The sequence below is a fragment of the Plectrocnemia conspersa genome, unplaced genomic scaffold (assembly GCF_051122295.1).
Source record: "Plectrocnemia conspersa isolate PC_06_02 unplaced genomic scaffold, ASM5112229v1 ptg000003l, whole genome shotgun sequence".
In the NCBI taxonomy this organism is placed as follows: Eukaryota; Metazoa; Arthropoda; class Insecta; order Trichoptera; family Polycentropodidae; genus Plectrocnemia; species Plectrocnemia conspersa.
Window position 1 is genome coordinate 16,254,333 of NW_028277167.1, and position 6,113 is coordinate 16,260,445.

The following is a 6,113-nucleotide window of genomic DNA, read 5'->3' on the forward strand; positions in this document are numbered from 1 at the left end:
ATTTTTTAAGCGTATTTGCTTATTTATGTTTAACTATAGATGGAATAATTAATCGTTTTTTGTTATGATTGAGAGATGTTTTGTATAACTCGTAGCTACAATATAAAAGTATTTTTTATAATAAATTTTACAATCAACGTCTAAATATAACTGTGGGTTCGTGATGGGAATTTCAATTGTTAAACATTTGAGTTACGTCTACCAGCCAAGAACAGGTTTTATCCACTGGTATATGCTTGGATAATGGAAAGGGTACTCCTCACACTATTCGCGGTGGTCTGAATACAAACACGATTAATGGGTCTCCGGCACCCGAAAAACTCAATATTACATTATCTTAAGCCTTTTGGTCTTCTGGGAAATATCTGAGTCATTAAACGCGTGCCGCTACAATGGCGGTCCTTATCGTTTTGTGTTGGCACCATTTTTCACTCGGCATCCCTCTACCCCTATTCAATTGCTCTCTCATGTTAGATGTGATTCTCGTGTTAGATGTGATTCTTGTCAGGATATGGAAGTTCTCTATAGAAAAAAGTGTAATTTTGCAAGACTCAAAAAATAATTTATACCGTGAATGGCGATGGGGACCGATTCGTTCGGCAAACATTCTTCGATTGAGATTGTTCTTTCCAAGAAATTTTCAATTTTCTCTCTTTTTTCTTCCCGTTTGCGTCGCGAATTTGCACATTCGGAGAGAAGAGGCGAGAATTGGGCATTGAAAAGTTTATAAAGTTATAAATAGATCGCGCCAGTCCACAGTTATGCTTTTTATTTTGTTTTTTAATTTATATATATCTTAATAAATAAAAAGAGGTATAAACTATTGACATTTTTAAATATATTATTACTACCAGTAACAAAAGGTTCAAAAATTAGGGTTATTTATTTTGTTTTTTAAACTTTATAAAATACTATTTACGATATATTACTTAGTATATCATAGCATAGTGTTCTTAAATTAATTTATTTGTAATAGCAATAATCAGTTTATTTAAATATGTATAGGGTATATGCCTTTCTTTTATTTTTTTGGTAATTAATGAATTTCTCTTTTAAATAAATCTTGAGACTTGTTATTAAAAAAAACATTGGTTTTGACATGTGTTTTAATATAATAAACTTAGACTATTTAAATTTTTACAAATTTCTAAACATATGTTGGCGTTAAGGTGCAAGGTCTGGAGTATGAAGTGGATGCACTTGAACTTCCCAGCTGTTACAAATATTTTATTTCCATAGCAACGAGTTATTTAGCCATGTAATGCCAAAATAACTCCTTGGCTTTCTTGCGACACGTTATCTTTGAAGATCTTCTACCCTAAACTTTTTTCCCTTAAATTATGGGACACACAAGTATCGATTTTTTGACGGTTTGAAGTTGTAATGAATGTTTTTGACAGTTTCGGTTTTTAACCAAATGGCAAATACGTTTAATCCTCTACACTTGAGCTCTATATAATATATATATACATTCTTTTTTTTTATATGCTTGTGACGCGTTTTTTATCTTTTTGGTATTAAAAAATCTTTGAGTGACAAAAATTTTTAAAATTCATAAAAAAAACAATACTCAACGGTAATAAAGTATTAAAAAAATGATTGTTAAATTGTCATTTTTAACGTAAAATAATAATATGTGCATTTTATTTCATTATTTTTATTAACCAAGATACAAGGGTGAATATACATATAATATCTCATCTTTTATAAGTTATAATAAATTGTTCTGTTCCTTCTATTTTGTTCTTGATATACAGGAATGTGCACTTTTTCGCTATTTTAGTCCATGTGCATTTTCTGTTTTTTTTTTATGGTTTAAATATTTCTTAAAAATTAAATTTTTTCAAAAGAATAAGGCAGCAAAAAAAACATAGATTCATTAGGCAATTGTTGTATATTGTATTTAAACAAATATCCAAATACTTAACTGGTGATTTTTAATATAAAACAATTATGTTTTAATGACATTAAATTTTTTTTTTTTTATTTTTGTTAGGCAAATAATAAACTAGTTAGTGACATTTTCGTGATTTATATATTTTAAGTAAGAAAAAAATTATGCATAAACTTAATTCGAAAAAATCTTCGAGTGTAAGGTTTAATAATATAGTTGACACCATTTTTAGTGTATTTATTTTATTATTATTTTTTTTGCTCAATTTACAATAATTTTTAAATTGTTTTGCTCAGCTTATAATAATTTGTAAACTATTTTTCTTAGTTTACAATAATTTGTATGTCATATTTATTCTTAGATTTTTTTTATTAAAAAGAGCACGAAATAGTCTTGACTTGAATAAGCATATTTTCTTTTAATTAAAATTTTCAGCATTTTTACTTTATTTGAAAGTCTAAATAATGTAGTCAACAGTAAGACGTATTGTTCAGTTTACTAAGTTATAACTAATTTGTCACCTAATATTTAAATATATTTAATAAGATTTTTTTATTTATTGATTTTTTTATCAGCTAAGCAGTATTAAGTATCTTTCAGTTGAACAACTTGCTCATTTGTATTTTTAATTTATTTCAAAATTATATAGATGTAAAATTTGTATTTAAAATAAAATAAACACTATCCTAACAATAAATAAATATATTGTTACCAAGCGGTCAGTTTGGGTAGCTTGTGTATTTTAATGTGGTGGATCGAAAGTCGATGATAATATATACTTAAACTGACAGAAATTATATAAAATAGGTTGCTAGCATTTGGTGTCACTTTATACCTTTATTTTTCAGTTAGGCCTGCCAGTGGTTATTTTTCTTGCGCGTTTGTGGTTTTGCACGAGTTGCGGCAATTTAATTCCCGGTTCGGCCCAATGAAAAAACCCACTTATAACATTAAAAATGTTTTTAAATGCAAAGGGTAAAGTAAATAGTATATAAAACTTAATATAAATAACTAATAAAACATTAGAAACATCCCGATATTGATTTAAGAATGATAATATTATCATTTCTACTATTTTTTATACATTCCAGTGAATATCAGTTCCGCACTTTGTTTATAAAGTTGATGATTCATAACTTTTTTTTGTAGAAACGTTCATACTAGTATTAATTAAAAAAATGATTTTTCTATGTATGATTCTTTATAACACCATTGCTATAAAGATTTTTATAAGTTAGCGATGGATTTGGTCAGTAGTTTATTTTTTTTACATAAAAAACATGTTAAATACACAATGACAGCGCAACGTTACTATAAGTAATGTATATTTTACTGTTTTCATTTACGAGGTCCTTTGCAGACTCTAAGAGTATTACCAATTAAATATGAAACTAATCTAAACGTATATCTTACAAATAATATAGTACTTTTAAGTTATTATTTATATATTATGATTTATTTTACCATAAAGTTGTATACATATGTATTTAATTATATTTGTAATATAAGTTTTATTAATATTCACTAGTGATAAAGGTTTTATTTATTAGACTTTCGTTAAATAGGTTTTGAAATCTAGGTTTCATTTTTACAAACCCAGTTTGAAAGTTTGCTTGAAATCGGTCAGGCTGTCTTTCGCTGTCGAAAACATGAAATTGTGTAGTATACCAACTCGCACAGATATTTGTAGTTGTAGTAAAAATAGGCAAAATATCATGTAAGCAAGTTATGTGATATTTTTTAAATTAATCTGATTTTGAACCACTTTTGAGAAAACTATACTACATTTATTCTTAAATTTTTACCTTAAGACCACAAATATTGTAGCAACATAATATTTGTAAAAGTCATACATATATATAGTTTTTAGCGTGAAAAATTAAAATTTGCAATTCTCGGTCTCTTTAATTGTCGGGTGGAGAAAAGAATTCAAAGAGTGCCATATTTTCCATTGTTACATCATACTTTCTTTGCCTTTCATTCGCATACTATTCGCATACTACCACTTTTTTACAGCTCCACTTTTTACTTAAAATTTTCATTGAGGTATACGTTATTACTATACAGTCGCAAAGTAGCTTGCAATACACATTTAAACTTATAATGTGTACAAATAAACAATATTTTAGAAGTATTTATAAAAAATATAAAAAAAATACTTTATTCACTTTAATGCAATGTATGTAATAGGCATTAGTATTTTTAAACCATGCGTGCAAAGAAATATTATACTTATATATGTACATTAATTTATTTGATAATAATTATTCGATTAATTTAATAGGCTATCAAACATTTTTATGTTCGTATTATTATTAAGAAAGTAATCTGCGGAATACACAATGAAAAACGGAAATTAATACATATAAATATTACACAAAGTATATAATTATTAGTTTTGGCAAAAGTTAAATATATAAGTTTTATACACAGGGATTAAACTTAATCAATAAAAATAAAAGTAAATAATCAAAATATTTTTTTTCTTTAAATATAATTGTAATTTTCTCTCTCTAAAACTATGCGTATGAGAGAATGTTTACTATCTTACATGTATGACCCAGCTCGATTTAAATAATTTATCCGAAAGATTAGGTAAATCAAGGTAAACCTTATATATGATGGTCGATCGAAATTATAATTATATAATAATAATTAATTTCGATCCCCCAGACACGATAGAAATTTAAGAAAACTAAGTCCATATTGAATTCAAACCAAGGTCTTTCTAGTCAATAGCTAGTGACTTATATTACTCATCTATCGTGCCAACTTAAACTTAATTTATATGTAAAAGTTAAGGCAAATTTCAAGTTTATTATTAGTCATTGACTTATAAAGTTTAACTGTTAGATAGGGTCGATTTAATTAATCTTATTTTTTATCTAACTCATAAATTTTCAACACATTATAGCCATGATAAATTGTTTATAGTATATAAATAATTATATAAAGTAAAGTGAAAAACTAATTTTAAGCTATAATTTAATAATTTAAAATAATTTAAAGTAACACTTTAAATTGGTGTATCATTTCAAAAACAAAAAATATTACAAATTGCTCTAGTTGTACACAAATGAGTTTTTCTAAAATATGTGAAATTTATTTTAACAGTAATTGTAACACTAAAGTATGTTTTATTTTTGTACGATTTATGTGAGTTATATCAACGTTTTATTCTTTCATATCATTATTATATATGCTAAAAGAAAACTTATAAAGTAAAGTTGTAATTAGAGATCTATAATAATTATCCAAAAATACAATTATATTAAGAAATTTGGCTTATAAAAAATGATAAAAAAGCTAACTAAAATAAAGTGAAAAAAAAAAATTAAATTTTGCAAAAAATACTAAGCGTTTCTCAAAGCATCATTTATACAAAAAGCAATTCCTATTGATAATTTTTTTTAAAAAACTGTTTTGAAATAATGTTTTAATAAAACTAAATCGTAAGAAATTCTATAAGGAAACTTATGAAATTTAAAAATTAAATCTTTTCAGAAATAATAAAAAAACACACTTGTTTATAATAAATTTCTAATACTGACAGCTTATTTTTTTACTGTAAAATCTATAATTTCAATCTACGGTCTAAAAATGTCTTTTAATTAAAATAAATTTTAAATTTTTTATAATTATTAAATAAAATACTAAAAACAACAATTCCTAGATTACTTATTCAAGCAAATATAAAAAAAACATTAATTTACTATTTATAAAAACCGATTTATTTTACATACAAAAATTAATAATACATCTGCCATTAAGATATAATTTAGCATAAAATGTTTTTATGGCTCATTGTGACGCATGTTTTAAATAAGAATATTTTTAATTTCTATATTTTGTCACAAAGATACAATATTTATTTTCTGCCAATATATGTATTAGTTTATTTCTTGGTATGATTTTTTAAAGTGGATTTTGTTTTTAACGTGATTGTGTGGTTTATTGTGAACTGTGTCGCCTCATGAAATTACTAACAAAAAACTACATATGTTAAAGTAAAAGCAATCAATCAGAACATTAAAACTTTAGGGCAAATTTTAATATAAATTCTAATACAGTAATGCATCACAAATATCGCAAGAAAAACTTATGGCAGATAAATATTATTTATTAAATTTAAAAGAATAATAATTACATAAAATTACTAAGCATATTCTTATCAGCATCAGTTAAATGAAAAACTTCCCTTTGATAATTATAGGTTAAA